Here is a 26,197-nt window from a genome sequence, read left to right as displayed (position 1 = left end):
GAGTTGAAGTAGCCGATGGGCACCTCGTTGATGGACAGCCACCACACCGCCGGCCCGGTCTGCCTATAGAGCGCAACCGCAACGAAGGAGCTGTTCAGCAGCCCTCCAGCTCTATGAAATCTGAGAATCTGTGGAGCTGCCTTTTCCCAACTCCACCTTTTTAGCTACAGCTCCAACAACTCCTGGAGCGGACTCGGGGAGCGGGAGAGTCTCCGAATAGGCCCGAAGTAGAGGTTGCCGCCAACCTTGGATTGGAATCCTGTCCCTGAATCTTGTATTCTTCTCCCAAGTGCAAACTGGTGGTTTGTCTGAATGACCCCGCAGTCATGATTCAAGCAGTGCGAATTCACGTCGCCATCGTTCTGCAGGCATATGTGTTGGAATCCTTCATTTTAGCAGTTCGCCTGGATAAGAAATAACTATGCTAGTACTCCCTCGGTAAACTAATATAATAGTAGCATTTAAATCACTAAAATAGTTGTCTAAACACTCTTGTATTACCAATCAAACTGTATAAGTTTGTATACATAGTATGGACTTACAGTGGCGTAGATGTACAGCCTAGAGTTATCGTCATCCAAAACTGAAGGATACACCTGCAACATCGTGACTTATCAAAATGAGTTTTGTTCCAGATACAATTCACCACTACTTTGTCATTCGTGGGGAAAATAGACTCCAGATGAGCACTTAGGGCCATTCCAACAGCTATTTGATTCTTGATGTCAGGCGGATCCATGCGGATGGGGACAAACTGCCTCTCGTGGGGACTAGCAATAAGGTGGTAATTCTTTGAGAATTCATTAGACTCCACTTGTACTTTCCAGATGGGGATTGCAGTGCTGGCTCCATGATATGGTCCATTTATGACATATGCAACAGCTATATGCAACCAAAGCATTCATTGTCAATAACTCCAAAATTTCTGCTTAATATTCATCAATTTTTTTGCCGAAAGCATCCACCAAGAACTTTGATGGTGTGTACTAAGAAGACAAGGCCCGTAAGGGTTCTATTTTTCTGGGTTTTGTGAACTTTTTTACCTTCTCTGTTGGGGCGATGCGTGTGCGTGAAAGTGTTCTAGGATGCATTCGATCTCATTCTTCCTTTCCTTGGTCTGTTTAAACATGTTTTGTTTATTGCTGCATGGGTGTGGTGGGCTCTCCTGGAAGGTTCTTCCTTAAAAAAGAGGTGTATGGGCTGGTTTTGTCTCATGCCGAAAGATGTATGGGCTGATTTTGCTTTGTGCACCTATGGATGGCTCATGCATGCATGTGGCCACATTTGTCTGTTGTATAGTATAGGTTGCAGGCAGGGGAGCTTTAGAGCAAACTCTGGAGAAATTTTTATTTGAAGAGCTGACGTTGTGACTATCAAAATTTGTTTTGTTCCAGATAAAATTCACCTCTACTTGGTCATTCATGGAGAAAATAGAGTCTAGATGAGCACTCACGACCATTCCAACAGCTATTTGATTCTTGATGTTAGGCCGATCCATGTCTGGGATGAGGATAAACTACCTCTCATGAGGACTGCACTTGTTTATCTTGTTATTCTGACGAATTGATTGTGTTTTCCAGGCAGCTTCGGGGTCGTGGCTAGCCAGCTACTGAGCCTCACAACCTTGTTGGCTGGCATCGCGACGACCGACATAAAGGTCGATTACTTGAAGCCACCGTCGGTGCACATCCTATCGTCTGGCATGTTTCGCCACCTTGGCATGCTGCGCGGTGCAGGTCTGCTACGCCACACTTGTAATGTGGATGATGTGATCTAAGAAAACACTCGAGGAGCTCCTGCCGTCAACTGTGAAGTGCTGCCGAGGGGCGCTCTTCACCGGTCTAGTGTCCAATCTTCTCTCCTTCCTCTCCATGATATGCATTTTTGATAGTTTCGTCTTTGCAAGAGTTTCCGCCTTCGCATGCATGGGTGGGTGGGCTAAGGTGGTTCTCATTGCTGGGGACACGGTTATTCCACTGGTTGGGTTCGCAATCTTCTTTGCAGGAGATCGCATCACTCTCTGCTACAATTAGCTCTTGTGTTGGCAATAATTGTATCCTAATGCAACTAGGATTAAGCTAATTGTGATTAGTGTGGCCGATGATTAGCTAGGTGTCCTAGCTGTATACGCATGCATGTTGTATGGCGTGTTCGAGTAGTCTAGTATGTTGTGTGTTTTATTGGGAAACCAAATCATCACGGTGTTGAATGTTGATAATCGGTTGTGCTCGTGGCTTATTTTGTCTGTGTCTATGTATGAGCTCTTTTGGATGTGTCTTCTATGTCTTCACTTATTTGTTGTAAAAAATCCAACCTACGTTGCGACTCATCAGAAGAATCAACAATATACAATTGAGCAAACTTAGAGGTCACTGCTGGCAAAAGAGAACCAATACGATCTACACTGTACCAAACATCTTAAACACAGACAAACCACCACCCACATTGACACTCTTGTCAAGCTCAGTAACAAGGGAAGTGAAGCAAAACATAGATTGTAATGCCTAATCAACGGAAAAAACTAAGAAGTGGCCAGCATCAAACAATAGTAGTTCATTCAGTTGAAATGGCCAAGGGCTCGAAACAGTATGCACAACATCAAACAATAGCTGACACATGCTGACTGCCTAATCGGCTAAGGCGTTCCGAGATGATGGGGAGACGTAAAATTGCATCCTTCCCAAAATAAGTGTCTCAAGCTTAGTACAACTTTGTATTAGAGCTAGTACAAAGTTGAGACAGTTATTTTGGGACGGAGGGAGTACATTCTTGTGGATGATTGGATATCTCCCATGAAAACTTCATTAAAGATTGACTGCTTGGATTCATGACAAATCTTTGCAAAAGGGTTGTATTTTAGTTTGCAGAGAAGTACTCCGTAGAATATATGAAAACTGAATAACATTGTGATTATAATGTTGACTGAACTAAGGAAATATGTGAGTTAAGATTACTCATAGGTACTGTTACTCCAGCAGTGATGTCCCAACGACTATAAATACAATTGATAGAAGGTACAACAGTGATGTCCCAACGACTATAAATACAGTTGATAGAAGGACTATTTGACTGTTACTTATGAGCAGTGACTCACTAATATTTTGAAGCCAAGGCAGTGTATATTTATGTGACTTAGGAACAAACTCAAAACTGCACATTTACAACTCTGCTAGCATCTACATATGACCTATACAACACCCCCCTCTATTGTGTGTCGAATGTCAATAAACCCGTATCTATCATTTGTAACATACGTATAGCAACTTGGGGTGGGGGGGGGGCGCTGCCCCCCCCCCCCCCAGCTTTGGAGGAAACTTCGGAGAAAATTTTATTTGAAGAGCTGATGTTGTGACTATCAAAATTTGTTTCGTTCCTGATAAAATTCACCTCTACCTGGTCATTCATGGGGAAAATAGGGTCTAGATGAGCACTCACGACCATTCCAACAACTATTTGATTCTTGATGTCAGGCCGTTCCGTGTCTAGAATGAGGATAAACTGCCTCTTATGAGGACTGCACTTGTTCATCTTGTTATTCTAACGAATTGATTGTGTTTTCCGGGCAGCTTCGGGGTCGTGGGTAGCCAGCTACCATGCCTCACAGCCTTGTTGGCCGGCATCGCGACGGCCGCCATGAAGGTCGATTACTTGAAGCCACCGTCGGCGCACGTCCTGCCGTCTGGCATTTTTCGCCACCTTGGCGTGCTACGCGGTGCAGGTCTGCTGCGCCACACTTGTAATGTGGATGATGGGATCCAAGAAAACTCTCGAGGAGCTCCCGCCGTCAGCTGTCAAGTGCTGCCGAGGGGCTCTCTTCACTGGTCTACTGTTCAATCTTCTCTCCTTCCTCTCCTTGATATGCATTCGTGATAGTTTCATCTTTGCCAGAGTTTCCACCTTCGCATGCATGGGTGGGTGGGCTAAGGCGGTTCTCATTGCTGGGGACACGGTTATTCCTCTGGTTGGGTTCGCAATCTTCTCCGCGGGAGCTCGCATCACTCTCTACTACAATTAGCTAGTGTGTTGGCAATAATCGTATCCTAATGCAACTAGGATTAAGCTAATTGTGATTAGTATGGCCGGTGATTAGCTAGGTGTCCTAGCTGTATACGCATGGATGTTGTATGGCGTGTTCGAGTAGTCTAGTATGTTGTGTGTTTTATTGGGAAACCAAATCCTCACGGTGTTGAATGTTTATAATCGGTTGTGCTCGTGGCTGATTTTGTCTGTGTTTATGTCTAAGCTCTTTTGGATGTGTCTTCTATTGTCTTCAGATATTTGTTGTAAAAAAATCCAACCTACATTGCGACTCATCAGAAGAATCAATAATATACAATTGAGCAAACTTAGAAGTCATTGCTGGCAAAAGAGAACCAATACGAAGCTACACTGTACCAAATATCTTAAACACATACAGACCACCACCCACATTGACACTCTTGTCAAGCTCAGTAACAAGGGAAGTGAAGCAAAACATAGATTGTAATGCCTAATCAACCGCAAAAACTGAGAAGTGGTCAGCATCAAACAATAGTAGTCCATTTAGTTGAAATGGCCAAAGGGTCGATACAGTGTGCACAACATCATACAATAGCTGACACATGCTGACTGCCTAATCGTCTAAGGCATTCCAAGATGATGGGGAGACGTAAAATTGCATCTGTCCCAAAATAAGTGTCTCAATCTTAGTACAAAGTTGGGACAATTATTTTGGGATGGAGGGAGTACATTCTTGTGGATGATTGGATACGTCCCATGAAAACTTCATTAAAGGGTTGACTGCTTGGATTCATGACAAATCTGTGCAATAGGGTTGTATTTTAGTTTGCAGAGAAGTACTCCGTAGAATATATGAAAATTGAATGACATTGTGATTATAATGTTGACTAAACTAAGGAAAGATGTGAGTTAAGATTACTCATAGGTACTGTTACTCCAGAAGTGATGTCCCAACGACTATAAATACAGTTGATAAAAAGACAATTTGACTGTTACTTCTGAGCGGTGACTCAGTAATATTTTGAAGCCAAGACAGGGTATATTTATGTGACTTAAGAACAAACTCAAAACTGCACATTTACAACTCTGCTAGCAACTACATCTGACCTACACAACACACCCCCTCCATTGTGTGTCGAATGTCAATAAACCCATATCTATCATTTGTAACAAACGTATAGAAACTTGGGGGGGGGGGGGGGGTTGCCCCCTAGCTTCGGAGGAAACTCCGAAGAAAATTTTATTTGAAGAGCTGACATTGTGACTATCAAAATTTGTTTTGTTCCAGATAAAATTCACCTCTACATGGTCATTCATGGAAAAATAGGGTCTAGATGAGCACTCACGACCACTCCAACAACTATTTGATTCTTCATGTTAGGCCGATCCGTGCCTGGGATGAGGATAAACTGCCTCTCATGAGGACTGCATTTGTTCATCTTGTTATTCTGACGAATTGATTGTGTTTTCCAGGCAGCTTCGAGGTCGTGGTAGCCAGCTACTGTGCCTCACACCCTTATTGGCCGGCATCGCGATGGCCGACATGAAGGTCGATTACTTGAAGCCACCGTCGGCGCACGTCCTGCCGTCTGGCATGTTTCGCCACCTTGGCGTGCTGCACAATGCAGATCTGCCACGCCACATAGTGCACAACCATTCTGTGCGTCAAGTCGTCGCGTGTAATTTGCAACTCTGCATTGAAGACAGCCACCCGATCTAGGGCGAGGACCCTCACAAAGACCTTTCGATGGACACCACAATCCACAGAAGGTCCGCCTTGTATACAGTTTGGACTCTTCATACATCATAGTCGCTAGAGTTTAAAACTTTGAGACATTTAGTGAAATTACAAAAAATTGGGAGTGAATTCAACAACACACTCAAAATACTGCAATCCATATGGAATTCTGATATATCTAGATGGCAACGTATATCTTCGATCGGTGTTCCGACGAGCATGGACAGGTAAATTTATATATCTCATTATCAGAATATTCAAGGTGCAAGCATTTATTTTGTTATCACTATATTCAAGATAATACTAATATATTCAACTACATGGATGTGTCTGGCTCTTTTGTTTTTGATTTTATGCTCTCGTGGAATGGTAAAGATTTGAATCGTCCAGTTTGCACAATGAGTATTCTCTGTTGCATATTTTTAGACCTTCCATGTGAAATATCCGTGCTAACTATATATATTGTTTATGCAAGATGGTTATGAGTTAAGGAAGAAATTTTATTATACTTGCTCAAATATTGTGCGTATGAACCTAAACATAACAGTTCTGATATTGAGAATATCTTAAGCCCATCAAGTAGATATTAATTCATTACAGATTCTTAGTTGGATCATTGCTCCCTATGTACTTACAGATTATTAGTTGGATCATTGCTTTCAATTATTACCTGATTGTTACTAGCCATTTTTTGTATGCATGTGAAATTTAACATGCATTATATTTATATATAACTTCAACAAAATATTTCAAATGGCCGTGGCAACGCACGTGCGTTCTAGTAGTTATTCTAACACGCAGGAAGATCATGCCTTGAGCCTTGTGGACCATTTCACTAGTTTTTTTTGTTGCTACTATATCAAACCATTATTTTTTGTTGCTACTCCCTCCGTTCCATATTAGTTGTCGCTAAACGGATATATCTAGCACCGAAATATGTCTACATACATCCGTTTCCGCGACAACTAATATGGAAAGGAGGGAGTATATATCTAAGCTGTTTGACTTTACTTTTGAGACCTTCTACAGTACATCAAGTCAATTTGGGCCGTTCATTTCTATGGTTTGAAGGGCCCAGATGAATCAATACTACACATAGTTTTGGGTAGTATATTTACTGATTAAGGGCATTTTGGGTACTTCAATGCTTATTGACAAAGGAAGCTGACGGCCTTAGATTCGTTCCCCAAGCTGGAATGTGCCGTGACACATCGATGTAGAAATGCTAACGTCGCTTGTAAACTCATCGCCGGCCGGATACACAATCACCTCACGCACGTATGCAACAAGAACACACATACACACACGAGATGTTTGTTGATGGTCACAAACACATATTATCCCTGTGATTTTCTTTATTGCATGAACTCACAGTGTGATTACAAGCTGGCCGGTGGCGACGAGTAGAGCTCCGCGAGGGCAGGATCGAAGATGGGCACCCGATGTTTTCCGTCACATTTCTGCCATGCCATCAGGTGGCGCCGCGTCGCACGAGCCAGGCGGATCGACCAAGACGACGTTGAGCCACGACTCCCATGCACCAGTCAAGCGGCAGCGCCGACGTGTAAGCAGTCCACCAGATCGCCGTTCTCACCCACCTGGCTACAGAGGCCCGTCCGTCCGGGAATACTAATCTCCTCCTGCTGAATCGTGAGTGGATGCAACGGCTGCATGTGTGTAGACCTGAACATCGAACTCGATGAACACGAGCTTGGCGGCAGAGCGGGAGGAGAGCTGAGGAGACGCAGTGGGGGCTAGCGACGACCGTGAAATAGGAGGAGGCGAGGTCGTGGGGCAGCCTAATATGAAATTACCAAGCTGCCCTCAATCTAAATTCAGCGTTGAATCATATTAACCGTTGGATCTGCTTAATACTACCCCTTAAATTCGGTAGTATGATGTACCGTAAAAACTCTCTTACTTTTTGTATATCAACGTAGATGTTCGGAGCCGTCCGATGTCTGGTGTCGTGATCACACGATGATGGGATGGGATCCCACCTCTCCGAGCAAGTTCACAAGCTTGAGAAGGCACTGATGCGAGGACCCTCCCTCTGCAATGCTCGCACAAGCCTTGTCCTTCCACGTCGCAGCCCTCGCCTTGACCCCCTGGTCGCCGAGCAGCCGCACCACCTTGCTCTCGATCTCCTCCTTGGTGATGACCCCTCGCTCGTCTCGGCAAAGCTTGATGCCGGTGCCCCACACGTTGCACACATAGCTTTGGTTGGCGAACTGGTCAGCGAAGTACGGCCAGCACAGGAACGGCACGCCGTGCAGCATGCCTTCCATGGTCGAGTTCCACCCGCAGTGCGACACGAAACAGGCGGCGGCAGGGTGCGAGAGCACGCGCTGCTGCGGCGCCCAGCCAACGACCAGCCTCTTGCCCTCGACGCGGCGCTTGAACGCGTCAAACCAACCTTTTATGGCTCCGGTGGTGAAATTTGGCCGGACGACCCACAGGAACGGTTGGCCGGAGAGTGCGAGCCCGTGGGCAAGCTCTTGGAACTGCCCGCGTCCAAATGCCCGAGCTCCCGAAGGCGACGTAGACGACGGAGCAGGGGGCCTGCGCGTCGAGCCAGGCGAGGCAGGTGAGGTCTTCGGGCAGGAAATGTCTGGCCGGCCTCGACGTCGGCGCTACCAGTGGGCCGAGCGGCAGCGCGTTCGGGAGCAGAGCCCGAGCGTCAGGTTCCATCTCCATGGAAGTGTTGCATATGATCGTCTCAGCTAGCGGCATCAACCGGTTGGTCCTGATGACGTTTTGGATATTGGTTCTCCTCCTCTCAGGCATGCTGCCCAGGCTGACAAGGGATCTCGGCCGCGTCAACGGGCGGCATCAGTTGGACCCTCTCGTTCCTCTTCACGTTCCCTGCGTAACGTACGTGGTGTCCATGTTCATGGTGTACAGTCCACATACCAAGAAAAGACCAGGAAACCAACGAGTTACATGAAAATGGAAATTTTGATTTGCTCTTACCACTTTCATTAAGAACGTCGTCCTCGATCAGCTTTGGGAGCTTCAACCTGAGCGTGAACACGGCTGCAGAGTACGTAGAGAACAAGGCGACAGGGACACCCGCCGTGGTGGCCAGCTCCAGCGCCCAGCTCATGGACACGTCCACTATCATCCACTTCGTCTTCCTTGACCTGATCATCTCCTCGAGGCGGCCGGACATGGCGGCCGGCAGTCCCTTGACCAGCCCGCCGATGTCCGTATGGTCGTAGCCAGGCCCCAGGCCGTCTGGAATGGAGAGCATGTGAACTCCTCCTGGGATTGCTCCGTCCTCTTCCAAGGCTTGGAGGACGCGGCCGTGGTTGAACTCGGTGTTCACGAAGTCGATCTCGAAGCCGTGCTCGGCGAGCTTGCGGGACAGCTCCATGAGCGGGATGACGTGGCTCTGTGCAGGAAAGGGCAGCACCATGACACGAGGTTGAGCTTGAGCAGTAGCAGCAGCCATTGAGCTAGGTTGTTCGCGCTAGGATAGAGTATGCCTTGACAAATTTGCAAGAGCAAAGTTTGTCACTCTCAGCGCCTTTTCCTGTTAAAAAAGTTTGTCACTCTCCCTGTGGACGAGGACGACAGGGTTGCCCACACATGTGCATATATAAGTGTCTGCCAGACTAATTGATGTTGCATCAGGGATTGCATCAGCTCATCTCTAGTCAACTGACCACATGTTTGTCTTCTTCAAAGAAAAGGTTATCCGGGTAATGACTCATATGATCCTGTTGATAAAATTTTATGTGGAGTGGAGTGTGGACCAAGTTGTTGTCTCTATCATGTTGGAATATGTATATATTTCAGTTGTTAGGGATTGTTCGAAATTAGATAGGAATTCTTTCCATCTTATCTTTAGGAGGCTTTTTACCCACGAGGCTCAATACAACACACAACCCATTGTGTTGAGTCTCTCACCTTTAATCCTCTTACAATTTGATCTCCTTATTTTGGAAAAAAGATGACTGTAGCTGAATTTTGTACCCGCAACCGCAACTAATCACTGGAATGTAAATGATTTGTGTGTTGGCTCATGGAGCTTTGTTGCGGTGGCCAGCCAAGTGTTGTGGCTGGTGGCCTTCTTCGGTGACATCGCGGCATGCGGGGTCAGCGCAATCTACAACACACATTACTTGTCCTGCTTTTGCGGCCATGATGTCCCGTGCCATCCAAGTGTGCAACGTCGTGTTCTTCATATGGATCCTCGGCTCCGGGAAGACGGTGGACAAGCTGCCACCGTCCAAAGGCAAATGGTGCCGCCGGCTGCACTTGGCCAACATCGATAGGGAGGGGGCTCCGTGCTATATTTGTTCAATAGTTGTTTAACATTGAGCGCGTGTCTCTTATAATTATTATTTATATTATATAATTACATATACATGATAAATTCATAAACGAGTAACAAACAGCGGCTACAACAAGACGATCGAAAGAAGAACACCTAAAACCTAACAGCGCGAGCACACGGGATCCGCAAATACTAACAACTGATGCGAGCACACAGAATCCACAAAAGACTACACGAGCCACGAAGCAGAACCAACTGCTAAATACTCAAATAGGAACAAAATCTACAACACAAACGCACGAACACACTACTACCAACAAACCCCAGACCTAGATCTGGAAGCTGCACAACCACAATCATGAAAAATCGCACGCGTGAAGAGAGAGATAGAGAGAGACAAAAACTAACCAGGGAAGCAGGGAATCGAAGAGAAAGATCAAGATTCACCAGAGAGGGATCTCAAAAACGCAAGGAACCCAAGGGAATCGCCTCGACTCCTTCGCCTCTCGAACACCTCCTCTGCCACTCCGCCCTTTCGAAACAATACCACCCAAATGAAATGGGAAAAAAAAATTCAAAAGGACACACGGGGGAGACTGTAACGGACAGACCCGCAATAAACCCGCGCCGGCCAAAAGAAAACTGCACCAGACCACACCTGACAAAAGAAACCCACGACTGAAAACAACAACTCTCAGCGTGAATCTCAGCGTGAGATCAGGCAGGCACAAACTCGAATGATAGCCGATTAAAAAACACTCGAGTGAAAAATAGCAAATCCGTTTGTTTTTGCGGTGGCCGGCCTGTGCTCCGAGTCGGCCGTTCCGTCAAAACACCTCTCGCGCGAGATCCTTGTCAAGCAGGCCGTGCCATCCATTTTGATAGCGTGTCTCTCTCTAATGATGCAGTTCATAGCCGAGAAGGACTGGTTTCTTCCCCCGTGCATCGGACAGCACAACAGTTTCGAGGTTAAGAAGTAACAATATCAATTGATCATTGTTGTCTTAGCAAGCTGACAAGCTTGAGCAAGTTCCCATGCGAGGACCCTCCCTCCCGGATGCTGCCGCACGCGACCTCCTTCCATGCCGCCGCCCTCGCCTTGACCCCCTCGTCATCACTGAGGAGCCGCGCGACCTTGCTCCGGACCTCCTCCTTTGCGACGACCCCTCGCCCATCTCGCCGGAGCTTGGCGCCGATGCCCCACATGTTGCACACGTAGCTCTGGTTGCAGAACTGGTCGGCGAAGTAGGGCCAGCACAGGAACGGCACGCCGTGCAGCACGCCCTCCACGGTCGAGTTCCACCCGCAGTGCGACACGAAGCAGGCCACGGCTGGTTGGGAGAGCACCCGCTGCTGCGGCGCCCAGCCCACCACCAGCCCCTTCCCCTCCACGCGGCGCTTGAACGCATCGAGGTCGAACTGATCCTGCCCTGCTCCGATGGTTAAGTCTGGCCGAACCTCCCACAGGAACGGCCGGCCGGAGAGCGCGAGCCCGTCAGCGAGCTCTTGGAACTGCGTCGTGTCCAGGAAGCCGGAGCTGCCGAAGGCCACATAGACGACGAAGCCGGGGGCTGTTCGTCGAGCCAGGCGAGGTCCTCGGGCAAGAAGTGTCTGACCGGCCTCGGCGTGGGCGCCACCAGCGGGCCGAGAGGCAGAGCGTTCGGGAGGAGGGCCAGAGCGTCGGGCTCCAACTCCATGGAAGTGTTGCAGATGACCACCTCGGCGAGTGGCCATCGACAGGTTGGTCTTGAGGATGTTCTGGATGTTGTTTCTGCGCCTCTCAGGGGTGCTGGTGCTGGCCAGGATGACCCAGGGGATCTCCGACGCGTCGATGGGCGGCACCATTTGGATCTTCCCCTCCCCCTTTACATTCCCTAAATAGACTCCATATTCTCAGTCAATCTTTGTCAATCTTAACCATATGAAGAAGGCAAACAAGTGCCATGGAAATGTTTGATTTGTTCTTACCACTTCAATCGAGCACACCATCCTCTATCAATCTGGGGAGGTTCATCCTCAGAGCAAACACGGCCGCGAAGTAGGTCGAGAACGAGGCAACACGGGCGCCCGCTGCGGTGGCCACCTACAGCGCCCAGCTCATGGACACATCCACGATCACCCACCTAATCTTCCTGGATCGGATCATCTCCTCGAGGCGGCCGGACATGGCGGCCGGCAGGTCCTCGACAAACTTGCTGATGTCGGCGTGGTCGTCTCCGGGGCCCAGGCCGTCCGGAACGGTGAGCATGTGGATCCCATTAGGAATTGCTCCCTTCTCTGCCATTGCTTCCATGACGAGGTCGTGGTTGAACTCGGTGTTCACGAAGTCCACCTCGAGGCGGTGCTCGGCGAGCTTGCGAGACAGCTCCATGAGCGGGATGACATGGCCCTGCGCGGGGAAGGGTAGCACCATGACACGAGCTTGAGTAGCAGCACCAGCGGCCATTGAGTCCAGGTTGTCTAGGATAGTGTTTGGGCTCAAGAAGTTTGCAAGTTCAAATATGGACACTCCGTGTGGAAAGAGGAAGAAAATCTTATACGACCGGGTCGTATACTTCTGATCTGGAGACCCACTCCATTGGGTGACACCTGGCAGTACGGATCTCGAAGCAGCAAGGTAGCTTCTTCTCTGAAAGTTTGAATCCAAGTTGTGAAATCCGGATTGCCACTGCCGGCCGCCGGTACAGCCGCACACCTCGACGCCGGCGCGGATTTTCCCCTGGTCACAACACGTTGGATGCTTGCTCTCGTCGTTCGCGACCATACTCCTCAACGCCGGCACAATTACGGCGCTTGCTCTTGTCGGTCGCGGCCAGTATTCTGGACGCCGGCGCAACTCTCCTACTCGCCGAGGCCTCAAGGATGCAGCAGCAACTGAACCTGGAGGGAACACATATATTTGCGGTGGTGCTGTAGAACAAGGCCATCTCCTGATCTCCGACATCCACAAGAAAAAGCACAAACCGGCCAACGACCGGTGTTGCTAATCTCCGGTGAGAAACCAACGGGCATCCTCAAGAGAAACTTTTAGCTTGTCGCCTATCTCCGGTGAGATTCGCAGGCTGAAGACCCTCACAACCCCCACCTGCGTTGGTATATAAAAATAATCCTGCCGTGCCAAAGGAAGCTCGCCGCCGTGCGGAATTCTAATCGACACGGGGATTTCGTAGTGGGGAAGAAGACTTTGTTTTTTCTTTTTTGCTTTGAGATTTGTAAATCCACCTGTCAGCTAGTCGATGGGGTCTCCTGAGATGAACGTATGACCAGGTCATACAAGATTTTCGTCAGTGCTTGCGTATTAGAGGGCGTGCACAAAATTATTTGATGTTCGTCAGTGCTTGCGTCAGCAGATTCCAAGTCTGTTGACCATATGCTTATCTTTAATTATGCCCAAGAGATTACCTTGAAAATACTTTTCGGGAAAAACTTCCTGACTATTCATCATCATGGCAGTAGAACGAACATAAGAAATAAAAAATTACATCAAGATCCATAGACGACACAACGACGACTACAAGCACTGAAGTGAGTCAAAGGCATACTGTCATTATCATCCCTGCCTCGCCGGAGCCAGGCATAACCTTTTGTATTAGGCAATTGGAAATTCGTCGTGCTAAGGCCCCATAGGACAAGCGCACCAGAACAACAACTACCGCCGATGAAGAGTATCATAGATCGGAAGGATCCAACCTGAAGACACATTGACGTAGACGAACAAGGACTAAATCCGAGTGGATCCATCAGACAACCACCGACTAAATCCCGCGAGATCCACCAGAGACACATCTCCACACGCCCTCTGACGATGCTAGATGCACCACCGGGATGGTGGCTAGGCGGGGAGAAACTTATTCCATCTTCAAGGAGCCGCCGCCGTCTCGTCCTCCTGAACATAACACAAACCCTAGTAGAACTCAAAGAAACATATAAAAACGAAGCCCTCCCGTCGGCAAGAACCGGGATCCACCTGTTCGGCAGCACCGTCGACGGGAGGCAGAAACTGTCTCGACGAGGCCCTCTTTTAAAGTGGTGTGTGTGGGGTATCGTGTGTGTGTGCTGATCAGTGGTTGTGATGGTTTTTACCCAGTTTTCCATGATTAACTCGAAAGAAAAATAAGAAAAAGAAGAAGAAGAAGAAGAGAACGAGAGAGAGAGAGGGACGTAACGATTTCTAAATCACTTCCAAGAAACCGTCCGGGAAGACTTTAGGGCTAGCTGTAAAAGTGATGAGAAAATCTTGATCTTATGGCCATGGTCAGTAGTTAGTCATGCAGTCACTCTCTAAAAGCAATTAGAGTTAGACCAAGCAGCAACATAAAAGCTTGTTCCCTTGCGCTTTCGAACGGCTGCCTAGAGAGGTTAAATTTCACAATAGCTAATTCATCTGCTCTGTTAATTGTACAAAATTATAGGTCTGATATAGATAGCTTGTCGGGTGTGATCGATACGTGTAGTTTCATGTTCTGTTCTTCTTTTGGCATTCCTAACCATTATAAGCAGTCGCCGATTCAAAGGAGCTTCAAAATGTTAGCTCTGAGAAGGCTGAGCAGCGCCAAATTGGATGCTTTCGTTTAGATGTAGTCCGCTAACCTCTCAATCGGCTTAGGGCATCCGATGACATCAAATGTCCATGGGCGGCAGTCCCAGCCATGCAACCGTGGACACCAAAATGGGAAGAAAATCCTATGCGACCTGGGTCGCACACATCGATGGTGAGACCCTCTCCAGCATAGGACACGTGGCAAAACTAAATCTCAAAGCACGTAGTCGGCGCCGTCCCCGCTGCCTTTGCTGCTCTGCCCGGCGTTCCTTGGTGCCCTTGAAGCCCGCCCTTGAGGCGCTTCTCCGGCTCGCTCGCCGCGGCCGCGACGGCCTCCACCGCCGCCCCGGCTGCCCTCCTCCGTCGTCCACGACCGCCCTCCTCGGCGCCCCAGCATCTCGTCCTGCTCGTTGCGTAGCTCCCCAGCGGCGCTCTGCTCCGTCCATGGCCACCGGCCAGCTCCTCTGCTCCGTTGATGTCCTACAAGATACATGGTGATAGAATGGTGTGACCGAGGGATGGAAGGAATGGGATTATAGATAATTAATTGGAATTGGAGAATTAATTGACTTGCCTTGCCAAGTGTCCTATGCTGGAGAGGGTCTCACGGTCTATGCGTGTGACCTAGGTTGCATAGGATTTTCTTCCCACCAAATGCCACCCCTCAGTTCTTTTTATATTGAAGCTACTGAAGATAATCAAAGATAAGCAGCTCAATTCTTTCATAGATAAATTTTCCAATGCACCAACAATTAAAATATAAACATTACAATCGAAACATCAGGTTTTGAAATAAAATAGGTTAACTTTGAATTCAAATTATCCAAATCGTCCTCATTATCACTGTTTCATTGTCATCTTCGTCCTCATCTAACGAAGACGAATATATGAACTCAGCTCGCCTGAATCCATTGTGTTTCCCACTCAAAATAGAGTTCGGCTATAGTATGACACCTCACGTGCAATCTTTGTCCTGACGCATCAGTTCGAACCGTTCGTGGGGCATTGTACCGGGATTGAAAAGAAACGTCGCGCGTGCTGTAATTTTACTCAAAAATATGATAAAGATATTCTAGAGAAAACATAAAATTTTATTTTGATATGTCGAAGGACATTCTTTTTTTGATAAAGAATACTTTTATTAACTCAAAAATACCAAAACGCCATAGGACAACCTTCTTGTAGCAATTCTCAAGATGAAAAATAATCATTCTAACACGAAGGCAGATCATGACTTGCTCACCACTTCACTATATATAAAACTAAATCTAAGCCGTTTGAGTTTTATTTTTTGTATTTGTCGACGTAGATGTTTGGATCCGTCCGATGTATCGGTGTCATGATTCACGCAATGACGGGATGCCTGCTCTCCCATCGGGATCCCTGCTCTCCCATCGGGATCCCTGCTCTCCCATCGGGATCCCTGCTCTCCTAGCAAATTCACAAGCTTGAGAAGGTACCCATGCGAGGACCCACCCTCTGCAATGCTCGCACATGCCATGTCCTTCCACGTGTCCGCCTTCGCCTTGACCCTCTCGTCACCAAGCAGCCGCGCCACCTTGCTCTCGATCTCCTCCTTCGCCACGACTCCTCGCTCGTCTCAGCGAACCTTCATGCCGGCGCCCCACACATTGCACACTGCTACCTCTTGAGCACTGCGTTGGTTTTCCCTTGAAGAGGAAAGGGTGATGCAGCAAAGTAGCGTAAGTATTTCCCTCGTTTTTTGAGAACCAATGTATCAATCCAGTACGAGGCCACGTACGAGTCCCTCGCACCTACACAAACAAAAAGAATCCTCGCAACCAACGCAATAAAGGGGTTGTGAATCCCTTCACGGTCACTTACGAAAGTGAGTTCCGATAGATATGATAAGATAATATTTTTGGTATTTTTATGATAAAGATGCAAAGTAAATAAAGCAAAATAAAAACGGAAAAAGAAATAGCTTGTTGACGGAAGATTAATCTGATACAAAATAGACCTAGGGCCATAGGTTTCACTAGTGGCTTCTCTCGAGAGCGTAAGTATTATGGTGGGTAAACAAATTACTGTTGAGCAATTGACAGAATTGAGCATAGTTATGAGAATATCTAGATATGATCATGTATATAGGCATCACATCAGAGACAAGTAGACCGACTCCTACCTGCATCTACTACTATTACTCCCCACATCGACCGCTATCCAGCATGAATCTAGAGTATTAAGTTCAAAAGAATAGAGTAACGCCTTAAGTAAGATGACATGATGTAGAGGGATAAACTCATGCAATATGATATAAACCCCATCTTGTTATCCTCGATGGCAACAATATAATACGTGCCTTGCTGCCCCTACTGTCACTGGGAAAGGACACCGCAAGATTGAACCCAAATCTAAGCACTTCTCCCATTACAAGAAAGATCAATCTAGTAGGCCAAACCAAACTGATAATTCGAAGAGACTTGCAAAGATAACCAATCATACGTAAAAGAATTCAGAGAAGATTCAAATATTTTTCATATATAAACTTGATCATAAGCCCACAATTCATCGATCTCAACAAAAACACCGCAAAAGAAGATTACATCGAATAGATCTCCACAAGAGAGGGGGAGAACATTGTATTGAGATTCAAAAAGAGAGAAGAAGCCATCTAGCAAATAACTATGGACCCAAAGGTCTGAAGTAAACTACTCACACATCATCGGAGAGGCTATGATGTTGATGTAGAAGCCCTCCGTGATTGATGCCCCCCCAGCGGAGCTCCGGAAAAGGCCCCAAGATGGGATCACATGGGTACAGAAGGTTGCGGCGATGGAATTAGGTTTTTGGCTCCGTATCTGGTAGTTTGGGGGTACGTAGGTATATATAGGAGGAAGGAGTATGTCGGTGGAGCAACGTGGGCCCCTCGAGGGTGGAGGGCGCGCCTAGGGGGGGGGTAGGCGCGCCCCCTACCTCGTGCCTTCCTGGTTGCTTTCTTGACGCAGGGTCCAAGTCCTTTGGATCACGTTCGTTCCAAAAATCACGTTCCCGAAGGTTTCATTCTGTTTGGACTCCGTTTGTTATTCTTTTTCTGTGAAACTCTGAAGTAGGCAAAAAACGGCAATTCTGGGTTGGGCCTCCGGTTAGTAGGTTAGTCCCAAAAATAATATAAAAGTGTATAATAAAGCCCAATAATGTCCAAAACAGAATATAATATAGCATGGAACAATAAAAAATTATAGATACGTTGGAGACGTATCAAGCATCCCCAAGCTTAATTCCGGCTCATCCTCGAGTAGGTAAATGATAAAAACAGAATTTTTGATGTGGAATGCTACTTGGCATAATTTCAATGTAATTCTCTTAATTGTGGTATGAATATTCAGATCTGAAAGATTCAAGACAAAAGTTTAATATTGACATAAAAATAATAATATTTCAAGCATACTAACTAATCAATTATGTCTTCTCAAAATAACATGGCCAAAGAAAGTTATCCCTACAAAATCATATAGTCTGGCTATGCTCTATCTTCACCACACAAAGTACTTAAATCATGCACAACCCCGATGACAAGCCAAGCAATTGTTTCATAGTTTTGGTGTTCTCAAACTTTTTCAATCTTCACACAATACATGAGCTTGAGCATGGAAATAGCACTATATGTGGAATAGAATGGTGGTTGTGGAGAAGACAAAAAGGGAGAAGATAGTCTCACATCAACTAGGCGTATCAACGGGCTATGGAGATGCCCATCAATACATATTAATGTGAGTGAGTAGGGATTGCCATGCAACGGATGCACTAGAGTTATGAGTATATGAAAGCTCAACAAAACGAACTAAGTGGGTGTGCATCCAACTCGCTTGCTCACGAAGACCTAGGGCATTTTGAGGAAGCCCATCATTGGAATATACAAGCCAAGTTCTATAATGAAAAATTCCCACTAATATATGAAAGTGATATCATAGGAGACTCTCTATAATGAAGATCATGGTGCTAATTTGAAGCACAAGTGTGGTAAAAGGATAGTAGCATTGTCCCTTCTCTCTTTTTCTCTCATTTTTTTATTTGGGCTTTTTCTCTCTCTTTTTATGGCCTCTTTTTTTAGTCCGGAGTCTCATCCCGACTTGTGGGGGAATCATAGTCTCCATCATCCTTTCCTCACTTGGGACAATGCTCTAAAAATGATGATCATCACACTTTTATTTACTTACAACTCAATACTTAGAAAAAAATATGACTCTATGTGAATGCCTCCGATGGTGCACCGGGATATGCAATGAATCAAGAGTGACATGTATGAAAGAATTATGAACGGTGGCTTTGCCACAAATACCATGTCAACTACATGATCATGCAAAGCAATATGACAATGATGGAGCGTGTCATAATAAACGGAAGGTGGTAAGTTGCATGGTAATATATCTCGGAATGGCTATGGAAATGCCATGATAGGTAGGTATGGTGGCTGTTTTGAGGAAGGTATTTGGTGGGTTTATGATACCGGCGAAAAGTGCGCGGTATTAGAGAGACTAGCAATGGTGGAAGGAAGAAAGTGCGTATAATCCATGGACTCAACATTAGTCATAAAGAACTCATATACTCATTGCAAAAATCTACAAGTTATCGAAGAAAAGTATTACGCACATGCTCCTAGGGGGATAGATTGGTAGGAAAAGACCATCGCTCGTCCCGACCGCCACTCATAAGGAAGACAATCAATAAATAAATCATGCTTCGACTTCATCACATAACGGTTCACCATACGTGCATGCCACGGGAATCACAAACTTTAACACAAGTATTTCTCAAATTCAAAACTACTCAACTAGCATGACTCTAATATAACCATCTCCATATCTCAAAACAATTGTTTAGTATCAAACTTCTCATAGTATTCAACACACTTCATAAGAATTTTTTTACTAATCTTGAATGCCTATCATGATTAAAGCAAATTACCATGATGTTTTGTAGGACTCTCAAAATAATCTCAATGAAGCATGAGAGAACAATTGTTTCTATAAAACAAATCCACCACCGTGCTCTAAAAGATATAAGTGAAGCACTAGAGCAAAAACTATATAGCTCGAAAGATATAAGTGAAGCACATAGAGTATTCTAATAATTTTCAAATCATGTGAGTCTCTCTAAAAAGGTGTGTACAGCAAGGATGATTGTGGTAAACTAAAAAAATAAAGACTCAAATAATACAAGATGCTCCAATAAAAACACATATCATGTGGTGAATAAAAATATAGCTCCAAGTAAAGTTACCGATGGAAGTAGACGAAAGAGGGGATGCCTTCCGGGGCATCCCCAAGCTTTGGCTTTTAGGTGTCCTTATATTATCTTGGGCTGCCATGAGCATCCCCAAGCTTAGTCTCTTTCCACTTCTTGTTCCGTAATCCATCAAATCTTTTACCCAAAACTTGAAAACTTCACAACACAAAACTTAAAGTAGAAAATCTCGTGAGCTCCGTTAGCGAAAGAAAAGAAAACACCACTTCAAGGTACTTTAATTAACTAATTCTTTATTTATATTGGTGTTAAACCTACTGTATTCCAACTTCTCTATGGTTTATAAATTATTTTACTAGCCATAGATTCATCAAAATAAGCAAACAACACACGAAAAACAGAATCTGTCAAAAAAAGAACAGTCTGTAGTAATCTGTAGCTAACGCACGTTATGGAACCCCAAAAATTCTAAAATAAATTGCTGGACGTGAGGAATTTATCTATTAATCGTATGCAAAAAGAATTAACTAAATAGCACCTTCCAAATAAAAATAACAGCAGTTCTCGTAAGCGCTAAAGTTTCTGTTTTTTATAGCAAGATTAAAAAGACTTTCCCCAAGTCTTCCCAACGGTTCTATTTGGCACAGACACTAATTAAACACAAAAAAACAACCAAAACAGAGGCTAGATAAATTATTTATTTATTACTAAATAGGAGCAAAAATCAATTAATAAAAATAAAATTGGGTTGCCTCCCAACAAGCACTATCGTTTAACGCCCCTAGCTAGGCATAAAAGCGAAGATAGATCTAGGTATCTTTAGTTGGTAATTCTTCAATGAGACATCTATCACCCTTAGGAGTTTCTTTCTTTTTATTAATTATCAAACTTCTAGGAGTTTCTTTATTTTTATTAATTATCAAACTTCTAGGCACAAAATCGAAAAAATCATTTGTGGCAAATGGTTCCTAATGATAGCAAAAAGGTTGGGATGAATACTTATAGATTTGACATCCGTAGTTTCCTTGCTAGAGGATCCACCCTTATTTTTAGGAACATACATAAGCTTGGCAATTTTAGCTGGAGTACTTGGAGTATTTTTTATGAAAGAAAAAGTGGTTCCCAAGTTGGTAATGATACCCTCAAGTTTATCGATTCTAGTGGAATCCTGATTTATTCTTTCATTAACTATGGGTTCCTTCTCTTTAATATTTTTCCAAGTGACTCCTACTTTAGATCCATATTGATTAATTTGGTTGTGGATCTTTTTATCCAAATTTTCAATTAACTCTACGGTAGAAACTTTATTTTCAATAATTTCAAGTCTTTGCATTACATGCTCCAAAGTTAACATAGTTCCATTAACCAAAAGAGGGGATGAGCCAAACAAATCTATCATAGCATTATAAGAATCAAATGTATGGCTACCCAAGAAATTCCCTCCGGTAATGGTATCAAGGATCTATCTGTGCCAAGGAGTAGCGCCTACATAAAAATTGCGGAGAAGAACGGAAGTAGATTGCTTCCTGGTAGATCTATTTTGAGCATTGCAAATTCTATATACCAAGCGTATTTTAAATTTTCTCATTCCCTTTGCTTAAAATTAAGAACTTCATTTTCGGGAGACATCGGAGAAGATAGGGGACTAGCCATAACGACAAGCAAGCGATCCAACACACAACCAAACAAGAAACGGGCAAAAAGAGGCAAATAGGGAAAGAGAAGGAGGACGGAGAGAGAGGGAAAATAAAACGGCAAGGGTGAAGTGGGGGAGAGGAAAACGAGAGACAAATGGAAAATAATGTAATGCGGGAGATAAGGGTTTGTGATGGGTACTTGGTATGTTGACTTTTGCGTAGACTCCCCGGCAACGGCGCCAGAAATCCTTCTTGCTACGTCTTGAGCACTGCGTTGGTTTTCCCTTGAAGAGGAAAGGGTGATGCAGCAAAGTAGCATAAGTATTTCCCTCAGTTTTTGAGAACCAAGGTATCAATCCAGCAGGAGGCCACGTACGAGTCCCTCGCACCTACACAAACAAATAAAATTCTCGCAACCAACGCAATAAAGGGGTTGTCAATCCCTTCACGGTCACTTACGAAAGTGAGATCTGATAGATATGATAAGATAATATTTTTGGTATTTTTATGATAAAGATGCAAAGTAAATAAAGCAAAATAAAAACGGCAAAATAAATATCTTGTTGACGGAAGATTAATATGATGTAAAATAGACCCGGGGGCAATATGTTTCACTAGTGGCTTCTCTCGAAAGCATAAGTATTACGGTGGGTAAACAAATTACTGTTGAGAAATTGACAGAATTGAGCATAGTTATGAGAATATCTAGGTATGATCATGTATATAGGCATCACGTCCGAGACAAGTAGACTGACTCCTGCCTGCATCTACTACTATTACTCCACACATCGACCGCTATCCAGCATGCGTCTAGAGTATTAAGTTCAAAAGAACAGAGTAACACCTTAAGTAAGATGACATGATGTAGAGGGATAAACTCATGCAATATGATATAAACCCCATCTTGTTATCCTCGATGGCAACAATACAATACGTGCCTTGCTGCCCCTACTATCACTTGGAAAGGACACCGCAAGATTGAACCCAAAGCTAAGCACTTCTCCCATTGCAAGAAAGGCCAATCTAGTAGGCCAAACCAAACTGATAATTTGAAGAGACCTGCAAAGATAACCAATCATACGTAAAAGAATTCAGAGAAGATTCAAATATTGTTCATACATAAACTTGATCATAAACCCACAATTCATCGGTCTCAACAAACACACCGCAAAAGAAGATTACATCAAATAGATCTCCACATCATCGGAGATCCAAAAAGAGAGAAGAAGCCATCTAGCTAACTACTATGGACCCAAAGGTCTGAAGTAAACTACTCACACATCATCGGAGAGGCTATGGTGTTGATGTAGAAGCCCTCCGTGATCGATGCGCCCTCCGGCGGAGCTCCGGAAAAGGCCCCAAGATGGGATCTCACGGGTACAGAAGGTTGCAGCGGTGGAATTAGGTTTTTGTCTCCGTATCTAGTAGTTTGGGGGTACGTAGGTATATATAGGAGGAAGGAGTACGTCGGTGGAGCAACATGGGCCCCACGAGGGTGGAGGGCGCGCCTGGGGGGGGGGGGGCGCGCCCCCTAACTTGTGCCTTCCTGGTTGCTTTCTTGATGTAGAGTCCAAGTCCTCTGGATTACGTTCGTTCCGAAAATCATGTGCCCGAAGGTTTCATTCTGTTTGGACTCCGTTTGATATTCTTTTTTTGCAAAACTCTAAAATAGGCAAAAAACAGCAATTCTGGGATGGGCCTCCGGTTAGTGGGTTAGTCCCAAAAATAATATAAAAGTGTATAATAAAGCCCAATAATGTCCAAAACAGAATATAATATAGCATGGAACAATAAAAAATTGTAGTTATGTTGGAGACGTATCACACACCTAGCTCTGGTTGGTGAACTGGTCGGCGAAGTACAGCCAACAAAGGAACGAAACGCCGTGCAACATGCCTTCCATGGTCAAGTTCTGCCCGCAGTGCGACATGAAACAAGCGACGGCGGGGTGCGAGAGCACGCGTTGCTGCGGCGCCCAGCCGACGACCAACCCCTTGCCCTCGACGCGGCGCTTGAACGCGTCAAACCAACCTTTTGTGGCTCCGGTGGTGAAGTTTGGCCGGACGACCCATAGGAACGGTTGGCCGGAGAGCGCGAGCCTGTCGACAAGCTCTTGAAACTGCGTTGTATCCAAGACGTCAGACCTCCCGAAGGCGACGTAGACGATGGAGCCAGGGGCCTACACATCGAGCCAGGCGAGGTAGGTCAGGTCTTCCGGCAGGAAATGTTTGGACGGCCGCGACGTCGGCGCTACCAGCGGGCCGAGCGGCAGCGCGTTCGGGAGCAGAGCCAGAGCGTCAAGTTCCATCTCCATGAAGGTGTTGCGGATGATCTTCTCGGCAAGCGGCATCAACCGGTTGGTCTTGAGGACGTTCTGGATGTTGGTTCTGCGCCTCTCGGGGGTGCTGCCCAGGCTGACCCAAGGGATCTCTACCGCGTCAACGGGCGGCATCAGTTGGACCCTCTCGTTCCTCTTCACGTTCCCTGCGTACGTGTGGTGTCCATGTTCATGGTGCAAAGTCCACATACCAATAAAAGACTAGGAAACTAATGAGTTACATGGAGATGGAAATTTTGATTTGCTCTTACCAATTTCATCAACAACACCGTCCTCGATCAGCCGGGGGAGCTTCAACCTGAGCGCGAACATGGCCGCAGAGTACGTGGAGAACAAGGCGATAAGGGCACCTGCTGTGGTGGCCAGCTCCAGGGCCCAGCTCATGGACACGTCTGCTATCATCCACTTCGTCTTCCTCGACCTGATAATCTCCTTGAGGCGGCCGGACATGGCGGCCTGCAGTCCCTTGACCAGCGCACCGATGTCCGTGTGGTCGTCGGCAGGCCGCAGGCCATCTGGAATGGAGAGCATGTGAACTCCTCGTGGGATTGCTGAAGGAAATATGCCCTAGAGGCAATAATAATGTTATTATTTTATTTCCTTATATCATGATAAATGTTTATTATTCATGCTAGAATTGTATTATCCGGAAACATAATACTTGTGTGAATACAAAGACAAACCAAACGTCACTAGTATGCCTCTACTTGACTAGCTCGTTAATCGAACATGGTTATGTTTCCTAACCATAGACATGTGTTTTCATTTGATTAATGGGATCACATCATTAGAAGAATGATGTGATTGACATGACCCATTCCATTAGCTTAGCACCCAATCGTTTAGTATGTTGCTATTGCTTTCTTCATGACTTATACATGTTCCTATGACTATGAGATTATGCAACTCCCGTTTACCGGAGGAACACTTTGTGTGCTACCAAACGTCACAATGTAACTGGGTGATTATAAAGGAGCTCTACATGTGTCTCTAAAGGTGAACGTTGGGTTGGCGTAGTTCAAGATTAGGATTTGTCACTCCGATTGTCGGAGAGGTATCTCTGGGCCCTCTCGGTAATGCACATCACATAAGCCTTGCAAGCATTACAACTAATGAGTTAGTTGCAAGATGATGTATTACGAAACGAGTAAAGAGACTTGCCGCTAACGAGATTGAACTAGGTATTGAGATACCGACGATCAAATCTCGGGCAAGTAACATACCGATGACAAAGGGAACAACGTATGTTGTTATGCGGTCTGACCGATAAAGATCTTCATAGAATATGTAGGAGCCAATATGAGCATCCAGGTTCCGCTATTGGTTATTGACTGGAGACGTGTCTCGGTCATGTCTACATTGTTCTCGAACCCGTAGGGTCCGCACGCTTACGGTTTCGATGACAGTTATATTATGAGTTTATGAGTTTTGATGTACCGAAGTTAGTTCGGAGTCCCGGATGTGATCACGGACATGACGAGGAGTCTCGAAATGGTCGACACATAAAGATTGATATATTGGACGGCTATATTCGGACACCGGAAGTGTTCCGGGTGATTTCGGAGAGCCGGAGGGTTACCGGAACCCCCCGGGAGAAGTAATGGGCCATATGGGCCTTAGTGGAGAGAGAGAGGGGCAGCCAAAGGTGGGCCGCATGCCTCCTCCCCCCTGGTACGAATTGGACTAGGAGAGGGGGGCGGCGCCCCCCTTTCCTTCTCCCTCCCCACTTCTCTCCCCCTCCTAGTAGGAGTCCTACTCCTACTAGGAGGAGGACTCCTCCTTGGCGCGCCATAGGGGCCGGCCGGCCTCCTCCCCTTGATCCTTTATATACGGGGGCAGGGGGCACCCATAGACACACAATTTGATCCACGTGATCATATTCTTAGCCGTGTGCGGTGCCCCCTTCCACCATAATCCTCGGTAATATTGTAGCGGTGCTTAGGCGAAGCCCTGCGACGGTAGTACATCAAGATCGTCACCACGCCGTCGTGCTGACGGAACTCTTCCCCGACACTTTGCTGGATCGGAGTCCGGGGATCGTCATCGAGCTGAACGTGTGCTAGAACTCGGAGGTGCCGTAGTTTCGGTGCTTGATCGGTCGGGCCGTGAAGACGTACGACTACATCAACTGCGTTGTGCTAACGCTTCCGCTGTCGGTCTACAAGGGTACGTAGATCACACTCTTCCCTCGTTGCTATGCATCACCATGATCTTGCGTGTGCGTAGGAAATTTTTGAAATTACTACGTTCCCCAACAATTGCTTCATCCTCTGCCATGGCTTGGAGGACGCAGCCGTGGTTGAACTCGGTGTTCACGACGTCTATCTCCAAGCCGTGCTCGACGAGCTTGCGGGGCAGCTCCATGAGCAGGATGACGTGGCCCTGTGCGGGAAAGGGCAGCACCATGACACGAGGTTGAGCTTGAGCTACAGTAGCAACCATTGAGCTAGGTTGC

General features: G+C 46.0%; 3 pseudogenes; all 3 read right to left on the bottom strand.

The window, feature by feature from the left end:
- Positions 1-7,080: 7,080 nt before the first annotated feature.
- On the bottom strand, positions 7,081-9,292 carry LOC125505988 (annotated as a pseudogene).
- Positions 9,293-10,783: 1,491 nt separating this feature from the next.
- LOC125510651 lies at positions 10,784-13,190 on the bottom strand (annotated as a pseudogene).
- Positions 13,191-14,766: 1,576 nt separating this feature from the next.
- Positions 14,767-26,184, bottom strand: LOC125507369 (annotated as a pseudogene).
- Between the last annotated feature and the right edge of the window lie 13 nt (positions 26,185-26,197).

The sequence above is a fragment of the Triticum urartu genome, chromosome 5 (genome assembly GCF_003073215.2).
Source record: "Triticum urartu cultivar G1812 chromosome 5, Tu2.1, whole genome shotgun sequence".
NCBI classification, from domain to species: domain Eukaryota; kingdom Viridiplantae; phylum Streptophyta; class Magnoliopsida; order Poales; family Poaceae; genus Triticum; species Triticum urartu.
This window is presented reverse-complemented; position numbering and strand designations above follow the sequence as displayed.